The sequence below is a fragment of the Arachis hypogaea genome, chromosome 18 (genome assembly GCF_003086295.3).
Source record: "Arachis hypogaea cultivar Tifrunner chromosome 18, arahy.Tifrunner.gnm2.J5K5, whole genome shotgun sequence".
Lineage (NCBI taxonomy): Eukaryota > Viridiplantae > Streptophyta > Magnoliopsida > Fabales > Fabaceae > Arachis > Arachis hypogaea.
This window is the reverse complement of record NC_092053.1, coordinates 108,263,430-108,274,582: the sequence shown is the minus strand read 5'-3', so window position 1 is coordinate 108,274,582 and position 11,153 is coordinate 108,263,430. Positions and strand designations below refer to the sequence as shown.

Genomic DNA, 11,153 nt, shown 5'->3' with positions numbered 1-11,153 from the left:
GTCAAGAAGAGAAGAGAGGGTTGTGTTGTGTGAAAAAGGAGGAAGAATGGAAGGCTTTATATAGGGAAGGGAGGGGGGGTTAAGGTTCGGCCATATGGGTGGGTTTGGGTGGGAAATTGATTTGAATTTTGAAGGTAGGTGGAGTTTATTGGGTAGGTTTATGGGGAAGAGTGGGTGGATGTGATAGGTGAAGGGTTTTGGGGAAGAGTGTTTATTGGGAATAAAGGATGATTGAGAAGAGAGAAGAGAGTGAGTGGAGGTAGGTGGGGATCCTGTGGGGTCCACAAATCCTGAGATGATCCTGTGGGGTCCACAGATCCTGAGGTGTTCAAGGATTTACAACCTTGCACCAAATTAGGCATGTAAAATGCCCTTGCACACAACTCTGGGCGTTCAGCGCCAGGTTGGTGCCCATTTTGGGCGTTCAACGCCCATTTGTTGCCCATTTCTGGCGTTGAATGCCAGAACCATGCTTGTTCTGGGCGTTCAGTGCCAGCTCTTCTCCAGGGTGCAATTCTGGCGTTCAGCGCCCAGATGCTGCCCATTTTGGGCGTTCAGCGCCCAGATACTGCCCATTTTGGGCGTTCAGCGCCAAAACCATGCTCTGTTCTGGCGTTGAACGCCAGGCAGGTGCTTCCTCCAGGGTGTGATTTTTCTTCTGCTGTTTTTAATTCCGTTTTCAATTTTTATATTTATTTTGTGACTCCACATGATCATGAACCTATAAAGACATATAACTAAGAAAAATATAATTAGATAGATAAAAATTGGGTTGCCTCCCAACAAGCGCTTCTTTAATGTCAATAGCTTGACAGTGGGCTCTCATGGAGCCTCACAGATGTTCAGAACATTGTTGAGACTCCCCAACACCAAACTTAGAGTTTGGATATGGGAGTTCAACACCAAACTTAGAGTTTGGTTGTGGCCTCCCAACACCAGACTTAGAGTTTGACTGTGGGGGCTCTGGTTGACTCTGTTTTGAGAGAAGCTCTTTATGCTTCCTCTCCATGGATACAGAGATAGATCCTTGAATTGTAAACACAAGGTTGTCCTCATTTAATTGAAGGATCAATTCTCCTCTGTCCACATCAATCACAGCTCTTGCTGTGGCTAGGAAGGGTCTTCCTAGGATGATGGATTCATCCTCATCCATCCCAGTATCTAGGACTATGAAATCAACAGGGATGTAAAGGCCTTCAACCTTTACTAACACGTCCTCTACTTGTCCATAAGCCTGTTTTCTTGAATTGTCTGCCATCTCTAATGAGATTTTAGCAGCTTGTACCCCATAGATTCCCAGTTTCTCTATTACAGAGAGGGACATGAGGTTTATTCCTGAACCAAGGTCACACAGAGCCTTAAAGATCATGGTGCCTATGGTACAAGGTATTATGAACTTTCCAGGATCCTGTCTCTTCTGAGGCAATGTCAGTTGATCCAGATCACTTAGTTCATTGGTGAACAAGGGAGGTTCATCTTCCCAAGTCTCAATACCAAATAATTTGGCATTCAGCTTCATGATTGCACCAAGAAACTTGGCAGCTTGCTCTTCAGTAACATCCTCATTCTCTTCAGAAGAGTAATACTCATCAGAGCTCATGAATGGCATAAGGAGGTTCAATGGAATCTCTATGGTCTCTAGATGAGTCTCAGATTCCTTTGGTTCCTCGGAGGGAAGCTCCTTATTGATTACTGGACGTCCCAGGAGGTCTTCCTCCTTGGGATTCACGTCCTCTCCTTCCATTACAGGTTCGGCCATGGTGATTAATTCAATGGCCTTGCACTCTCCTTTTGGATTCTCTTCTGTATTGCTTGGGAGAGTACTAGGAGGGATTTCAGTGATCCTTTTACTCAGCTAGCCCACTTGTGCTTCCAAATTTCTAATGGAAGACCTTGTTTCATTCATGAAACTTACAGTGGCCTTGGACAGATCAGAGACTAAGTTTGCTAAATTAGAGGTATTTTGTTCAGAGTTCTCTGTCTGTTGCTGAGTGGATGATGGAAAAGGTTTATTATTGTTAAACCTGTTTCTTCCACCATTATTAAAGCCTTGTTGAGGCTTTTGTTGATCCTTCCATGAGAGATTTGGATGATTTCTCCATGATGGATTATAGGTGTTTCCATAAGGTTCACCTAAGTAATTTACCTCTGCTATTGCAGGGTTCTCAGGATCATAAGCTTCTTCTTCAGAAGATGCCTCTTGAGTACTGTTGGATGCCGCTTGCATTCCATTCAGACTCTGAGAAATCATATTGACTTGCTGAGTCAATATTTTATTCTGAGCCAATATGGCATTCAGAGTATCAATTTCAAGAACTCCCTTCTTCATAGGCGTCCCATTACTCACAGGATTCCTCTCAGAAGTGTACATGAACTGGTTATTAGCAACCATGTCAATGAGTTCTTGAGCTTCTGCAGGTGTTTTCTTTAGGTGAATGGATCCACCTATAGAAGTATCCAATGACATCTTTGATAACTCAGATAAACCATCATAGAATATATCCAGGATGGTCCATTCTGAAAGCATGTCAGAAGGACACTTTTTGGTCAGCTGCTTGTATCTTTCCCAAGCTTCATAGAGGGATTCACCTTCTTTCTGTCTGAAGGTTTGAACATCCACTCTAAGCTTGCTCAGCTTTTGAGGAGGAAAGAACTTGGCTAAGAAAGCCGTGACCAGCTTATCCCAAGAGTTCAGGCTGTCTTTGGGTTGAGAGTCTAACCACACTCTAGCTCTGTCTCTTACAGCAAAAGGGAAAAGCATGAGCCTGTAGACTTCAGGATCTACTCCATTAGTCTTAATAGTATCACAGATCTGCAAGAATTCAGTTAAGAACTGAAAAGGATCTTCAGATGGAAGTCCATGAAACTTGCAGTTCTGCTGCATCAGAGAAACTAGCTGAGGTTTCAGCTCAAAGTTGTTTGCTCCACTGGCAGGAATGGAGATGCTTATTCCATGTAAATTGGAATTAGGTGCAGTAAAGTCACCAAGCATTCTCCTTGCATTATTGTTGTTGGGTTCGGCTGCCATCTCCTTTACTTGTTCGAAATTTTCAATAAGGTTGTCTGTGGATTGTTGTAATTTAGCTTCTCTTAGTTTTCTCTTCAGAGTCCTTTCAGGTTCTGGATCAGCTTCAACAAGAATGCCTTTTTCTTTGTCCCTGCTCATAAGAAAGAGAAGAGAAAAAGAAAAGAAGAGGAATCCTCTATGTCACAGTAAAGAGGTTCCTTATTGTTAGTAGAAGAAGAAAAGGAATAGGGGTGAAGAAAAATGAAGAATCCAAACACAAGGGTAAGGATAGGAGCAGTGATGTGAGATGAAGAGAAGTGTTAGTAGATGAATAAATAATTAGAAGGAGATGAGGGAGAAGGATTTTCGAAAATTATTTTTGAAAAAGGGTTAGTGATTTTTCGAAAATAGTTTTTGAAAAAGGTTAGTAGTTTTTCGAAAATTCAAATAAAAAATAAAATAATTAGTCTAATTAAAAAGAAATTTTGAAAAAGAGGGAAGATTTTTTTCGAAAATTAGAGAGAGAGAGTTAGTTAGGTAGTTTTGAAAAAGGTAAGCAACAAACAAAAAGTTAGTTAGTTAGTTGAAACAAATTTTGAAAAGATAAGAAGTTAGGAAGTTAGAAAAGATCTTTTGCAATCACTTTTTTTTGAAAAAGGTAAGATAAGAAGATATTTTTGAAAAGATATGATAGAAATTAGTTTTTGAAAAAGATTTGATTTTTAAAATCTCAATTAATGACTTGATTCACAAGAAATCACAAGATATGATTCTAGAACTTAAAGTTTGAATCTTTCTTAACAAGTAAGTAACAAACTTGAAATTTTTGAATCAAAACATTAATTGATGATGTTATTTTCGAAAATATGATGTAAAATTAAGAAAAAGATTTTTGAAATTTTCGAAAATAACTAAAAAAATTGAAAAAAGATTTGATTTTTGAAAAAGATTTTGAAAAAGATAAGATTTTTTTTTCTAATTGAAAATTTGATTTGACTCATAAAAACAACTAGATTTTAAAAATTTTTGAAAAAGTCAAATCTAATTTTCGAAATTTTTAGAGAGAAAAAGGGAAAGATATTTTTTTTTGAATTTTTATGATGAGAGAGAAAAACAAGAAAAATGATGCAATGCATGAAAGGTATGGATCAAAACAATGAATGCATGCAAGAATGCTATGAATGTCAAGATGAACACCAAGAACACTATGAAGATCATGATGAACATCAAGAACACATTTTTGAAAAAATTTTTAATGCAAAGAAAACATGCAAGACACCAAACTTAGAAGTCTTTCATGTTTAGACTCTATGGATGCAAGAATGCATATGAAAAACAAGAAAAGATGCAAAACAAGAAAACATCAAGATCAAAAAAGAAGACTTACCAAGAACAACTTGAAGATCATGAAGAACACCATGAATGCATGAATTTTTCGAAAAATGCAAGATGAATATGCAATTGACACCAAACTTTCAACTTGACTCAAGACTCAAACAAGAAACACAAAATATTTTTTGATTTTTATGATTTTATAATTTTTTTTGTATTTTCTTTTAATTTTTTTCGAAAATCATTTTGAAAAAGAAAAATAAGGATTCCAAAATTTTTAATATGAATTCCAGGGAATCTTATGCTCTTTAGTCTAAAGCTCCAATCAAAGGGTCAGGCATGGCTTAATAGCCAGCCAAGCTCTAGCATGTAAATTACATCCATTGAGGTGATTAGTTGAAGACCAATCCCAAAGCAGTTTGGGTATGGCTTTACAGCCAGATAGGATTCAACATGTTTCATGAAACACTAGAATTCATTCTTAAAAATTCTGAAGAAAAATATATTTTTGAAAACAAATTTATTTTAAGATTTTTTTCAAAAACAAAGGAGAAAATTTTTTAAAAAATTTTTGAAATTTTTTTGAAAAGAAAACAAAAAGAAAATTACCTAATCTAAGCAACAAGATGAACCGTCAGTTGTCCAAACTCGAACAATCCCCGGCAACGGCGCCAAAAACTTGGTGCACGAAATTGTGATCTCAGTTAATGGCTCCAAAGACTTGGTGCTCTAATCTTAATTCATAATTTGTCACAACTTCGATACAACTAACCAGCAAGTGCACTGGGTCGTCCAAGTAATACCTTACGTGAGTAAGGGTCGAATCCCACGGAGATTGTTGGTATGAAACAAGCTATGGTCACCTTGTAAATCTCAGTCAGGCAGATATAAAATAGTAATGGGGTTTTCGAAAATAAGTAATAAAAGAAGGATAGAAATACTTATGTAAATCATTGGTGAGAATTTCAGATAAGCGTATGGAGATGCAATCGTGCCTCTGAACCCCTGCTTTCCTGCTGTCTTCATCCAATCAGTCTTACTCCTTTCTATGGCTGGCTTTATGTAAGGATGTCACCGGTGCCACTAGCTACTTTCAATCCTCTCGGGAAAATGGTCCAAATGCTCTGTCACAGCACGGCTAATCGTCTAGAGGCATCACCATTGTCGTTGGTTGCATCCTATTCCTCTCTGTGAAAATGGTCTGATGCGCTGTCACTGCATGGCTAATCATCTTGGAGGTTCTCGATCATACTGGAATAGAATTTACTATCCTTTTGCGTCTGTCACTACGCCCAGCACTCGCGAGTTTTGAGTTCGTCACAGTCATTCAATCCCAGAGTCCTACTCGGAATACCACGGACAAGGTTTAGACTTTCCAGACTCTCATGAATGCTGCCATCAATCTAGCTTATACCACGAAGATTCTAATTAAGAGATCTAAGATATACTCATTCAATCTAATATAGAACGGAAGTGGTTGTCAGGCACACGTTCATAGGGAATGATGATGATTGTCACGTTCATCACATTCAGGTTGAAGTGCGAATGAATATCTTAGAAGCGAAATAAGATGAATTGAATAGAAAACAGTAGTACTTTGCATTAATCTTTGAGGAACAGCAGAGCTCCACACCTTAATCTATGGAGTGTAGAAACTCTACCATTTGAAAATACATAAGTGAAAGGTCCAGGCATGGCCGAATGGCCAGCCCCTCTGATCTAAGAACCAGGCGTCCAAAGATGATCCTAAGATGTTCAAAGATGGTTCTAAATATGTCTAATACAATAGTAAAAAGTCCTATTTATAATAAACTAGCTACTAGGGTTTACAGAAGTAAGTAATTGATGCATAAATCCACTTCCGGGGCCCACTTGGTGTGTGCTTGGGCTGAGCTTGAAGTCTACACGTGGAGAGGTCATTCTTGGAGTTGAACGCCAGCTTTTGTGCCATTTTGGGCGTTGAACTCCACTTTGCAACTTGTTTCTGGCGCTGGACGCCAGAATTGGGCAGAGAGTTGGCATTGAACGCCAGTTTGCGTCATCTAAACTTGGGCAAAGTATAGACTATTATATATTGCTGGAAAGCCCTGGATGTCTAATTTCCAACGCAATTGAAAGCGCGCCATTTTGAGTTCTGTAGCTCCAGAAAATCTATTTTGAGTGTAGGGAGGTCAGAATCCAACAGCATCAGCAGTCCTTCTTCAACCTCTGAATCTGATTTTTGCTCAAGTCCCTCAATTTCAGCCAGAAAATACCTGAAATCAGAGAAAAACACACAAACTCATAGTAAAGTCCAGAAATGTGAATTTAACATAAAAACTAATGAAAACATCCCTAAAAGTAGCCAGATTCTACTAAAAACATACTAAAAACAATGCCAAAAAGCGTATAAATTATCCGCTCATCAGGAGGCAACCCAATCTTTAATTATCTATGTTAAATTTCTCTTTTTTTTTGTTATTTTATGTTTTCTGTAGGTTGATGATCATGTGAAGTCACAAAAATAATTGAAAAGGCAAAAATAGACTGAAAAACAGAATTAAAAATAGAACACCCTGGAGGAGAAAATTATTGGCGTTTAAACGCCAGTAAGGGTAGCAGAATGGGCGTTAAACGCCCAGTCTGGCACCATTATGGGCGTTTAACGCCAGAAAAGGGCAAAAAGCTGGTGTTAAATGCCAGAAATGGGCAGCAGCCTGGCGTTCAACGCCAGGATTGGCAGAAAGGGGAGTTTTGCACGCCACTTAGTGCAGGGATGAGAAATCCTTGACACCTCAGGATCTGTGGACCCCACAGGATCCCCACTTACCCCACCTCTCTCTCTCTTCTTCACCCACTCACCAATCACCTCAATACCTCTTCCCCAAAAACCCCTCACCTATTAAATCCCACCATTCTCTTCACCACTCACCTCCATCCTTCATAAAACCCACCTACCCCACCATTCAAATTCAAACCACTTTCCCTCCCAAACCCACCCATAATGGCCGAAACACTAAGCCCCCTCCATCTCCTCTATTTCTTCTTCTTCTACTCTCTTCTTTCTTCTTTTGCTCGAGGACGAGCAAACCTTCTAAGTTTGGTGTGGTAAAAGCTAAAGCTTTTTTTTGTTTTTCCATAACCATTAATGGCACCAAAGGCCGGAGAAACCTCTAGAAAGAGGAAAGGAAAGGCAAAAGCTTCCACCTCCGAGTCATGGGAGATGGAGAGATTCCTCTCAAGGGTGCATCAAGACCACTTCTATGAAGTTGTGGCCAAGAAGAAGGTGATCCCCGAGGTCCCTTTTAAGCTCAAAAAGAATGAATATCCAGAGATCCGACATGAGATTCGAAGAAGAGGTTGGGAAATTCTCACCAACCCCATTCAACAAGTCGAAATCTTAATGGTTCAAGAGTTCTATGCCAATGCATGGATCACCAAGAACCATAATCAAAGTGTGAACCCGGACCCAAAGAATTGACTTACAATGGTTCGGGGGAAATGCTTAGATTTTAGTCCGAAGAATGTAAGGTTGGCATTCAACTTGCCCATGATGCAAGGAGATGCACACCCCTACACTAGAAGGGTCAACTTTGATCAAAGGTTGGACCAAGTCCTCATGGACATCTGTGAAGAGGGCGCCCAATGGAAGAGAGATTCAAGAGGGAAGCCAGTTTAACTAAGAAGGCATGACCTCAAGCCCGTGGCTAGGGGATGGTTGGAGTTCATCCAACGCTCAATCATTCCCACTAGCAACCGGTCTGAAGTTACTATAAACCGGGCTATCATGATCCATAGCATCATGATTAGGGAGGAAGTAGAAGTACATGAAGTTATATCCCAAGAACTCGACAAGGTGGGGGACAAGTCCTCTACTTTGGCAAGGTTAGCCTTCCCTCATCTCATTTGTCACCTCTGCAATTCAGCTGGAATTGACATAGAGGAAGACATCCTCATTGATGAGGATAAGCCCATCACTAAAAGAAGGATGGAGCAAACAAGAGATCCCACTCATGGACATAAGGAAATTCCTCACCATGAAATCCCTAAGATGCCTCAAGGGATGCATTTTCCTCCACAAAACTATTGGGAGCAAATCAACACCTCCCTAGGAGAATTAAGTTCCAATATGGGACAACTAAGGGTGGAGCACCAAGAGCATTCTATCCTCTTCCATAAAATTAGAGAAGACCAAAGAACCATGAGAGAGGAGCAACAAAGGCAAGGAAGAGACATTGAGGAGCTCAAGCACTCCATTAGATCTTCAAGAGGAAGAACAAGCCGCCATCACTAAGGTAGACCCGTTCTTTAATCTCCTTATTTTTTTTATTTTCTATTTTTCAAAAATTATGCTTTATGTTTATTTATATTTGTGTCTTTATTACATGATCATTAGTGTCTAAGTGTCTATGCCTTAAAGCTATGAAAATGAATCCATCACCTTTCTTAAATGAAAAATGTTTTTAATTGAAAAAAGAAAAAGAAGTGCATGAATTTTGAATTTTAAACAGTTTAATTATTTTGATGTGGTGGCAATACTTTTGTCTTTCTGAATGAATGCTTAAACAGTGCATATTTTTTATATTGTTAATTCATGAATGTTAAAATTGTTGGCTCTTGAAAGAATGATGGAAAAGGAGAAATGTTATTTGATAATCTGAAAAATCATAAAAATGATTCTTGAAGCAAGAAAAAGCAGTGAATAAAAAAGCTTGCAGAAAAAAATATATGCGAAAAAAAATGCGAAAAAAAGAGAAAAAAAAAGAGGAAAAAAAAGAGAGAAAGAAAAAGCAAGCAGAAAAAGCCAATAGCCCTTTAAACCAAAAGGCAAGGGTAAAATAAAAAGGATCCAAGGCTTTGAGCATCAGTGGATAGGAGGGCCCACAGGAATAAAATCTTGGCCTAAGAGGCTAAACCAAGCTGTCCCTAACCATGTGCTTGTGGCGTGAAGGTGTCAAGTGAAAACTTGAGACTGAGCGGTTAAAGTCGTGGTCCAAAAGCAAAAAGAGTGTGCTTAAGAGCTCTGGACACCTCTAATTGGGGACTCTAGCAAAGTTGAGTCACAATCTGAAAAGGTTCACCCAGTTATGTGTCTGTGGTATTTATGTATCCGGTGGTAATACTGGAAAACAAAATGCTTAGGGTCACGGCCAAGACTCATAAAGTAGCTGTGTTCAACAATCAACATACTTAGCTAGGAGAATCAATAACACTATCTGGATTCTGAGTTCCTATAGAAGCCAATCATTCTGAATTTCAAAGGATAAAGTGAGATGCCAGAACTGTTCAGAAGCAAAAAGCTAAAAATCCCACTCATCTAATTAATACTGATCTTCATAGATGTTTTTGGAATTCATTGTATATTCTATCCTTTTTATCTTAAATGATTTTTAGTTGCTTGGGGACAAGCAACAATTTAAGTTTGGTGTTGTGATGAGCGGATAATTTATACGCTTTTTGGCATTGTTTTTAGTATGTTTTTAGTATGTTTTAGTTAGTTTTTATTATGTTTTTATTAGTTTCTATTTAAAAATTACTTTTCTGGACTTTATTATGAGTTTGTGTATTTTTCTGTGATTTCAGGTATTTTCTGGCTGAAATTGAGAGACCTGAGCAAAAATCTGATTCAGAGGCTGAAAAAGGACTGCAGATGCTGTTAGATTCTGACCTCCCTGCACTCGAAGTAGATTTTCAGGAGCTATAGAAGTCCAATTGGCACGCTCTCAATTGCGTTGGAAAGTAGACATCCTGGGCTTTCCATAAATATATAATAGTCCATACTTTTCCCAAGATTTGATGGCCCAAATAGGCGTTCTAAGTCAGCTCAAGAATTCTGGCGTTTAACGCCAGAACTGACACAAAAGCTGGAGTTAAACGCCCAAACTGGCACAAAAGCTGGCATTTAACTCCAAGAAAAGTCTCTACATGTGAAAGCTTCAATGCTCAGCCCAAGCACACACCAAGTGGGCCCAGAAGAAGATTTCTGCATTAATTACCTATTTCTGTAACCCTAGGCTACTAGTTTTCTATAAATAGGACCTTTTGCTATTGTATTTTCATCTTTTGATCATCTTGGAATCATGTTTTGATGATTGAACCCTCTTTAGGAGGCTGGCCATTCAGCCATGCCTAGACCTTTTGTTCTTATGTATTTTCAACAGTGGAGTTTCTACACACCATAGATTAAGGTGTGGAGCTCTGCTGTTCTTCATGAATTAATGCAAAGTACTATTGTTTTTCTATTCAACTCAAGTCTATTTCTTCTCCAAGATACTCATTCGCACCCAAGAACATGATGAATGTGATGATTATGTGACACTCATCACCATTCTCACCTATGAACGCGTGACTGACAACCACTTCCGTTCTACATGCAAACAAGCTTGAATGTGTATCTCTTGGGTTTCTAATCTAAGATTAGAACCTTCGTGGTATAGGCTAGAATTATTGGCGGCCATTCCTGAGATCCGAAACATCTAAACCTTGTCTGTGGTATTCTGAGTAAGATCTGGAAAGGGATGACTGTGACGAGCTTCAAACTCGCGATTGTTGGGCGTGTGACAGATGCAAAAGGATCTATGGATCCTATTCCAACATGATCGAGAACCGACAGATGATTAGCCGTGCGGTGACAGCGTGCGTAGAACATTTTCACTGAGAGGACGGAAAGTAGCCATTGACAATGGTGATGCCCAACATAAAGCTTGCCATGGAAATGAGTATGAATGATTGGAAGAGGGCAATAGGAAAGCAGAGGTTCAAGAGGAATAAAGCATCTTCATACGCTTATCTGAAATTCCTACCAATGAATTACATAAGTATCTCTATCTTTATC

General features: G+C 39.0%; 1 non-coding gene across 1 annotated transcript; it reads left to right on the top strand.

Annotated features, from left to right (window-relative positions):
- Positions 1 to 2,521: 2,521 nt before the first annotated feature.
- LOC112774320 (small nucleolar RNA R71) lies at positions 2,522 to 2,629 on the top strand. Its single transcript, XR_003188814.1, has one exon. It is a non-coding gene; the product is annotated as a small nucleolar RNA R71 (small nucleolar RNA).
- The last annotated feature ends 8,524 nt before the right edge of the window (positions 2,630 to 11,153 follow it).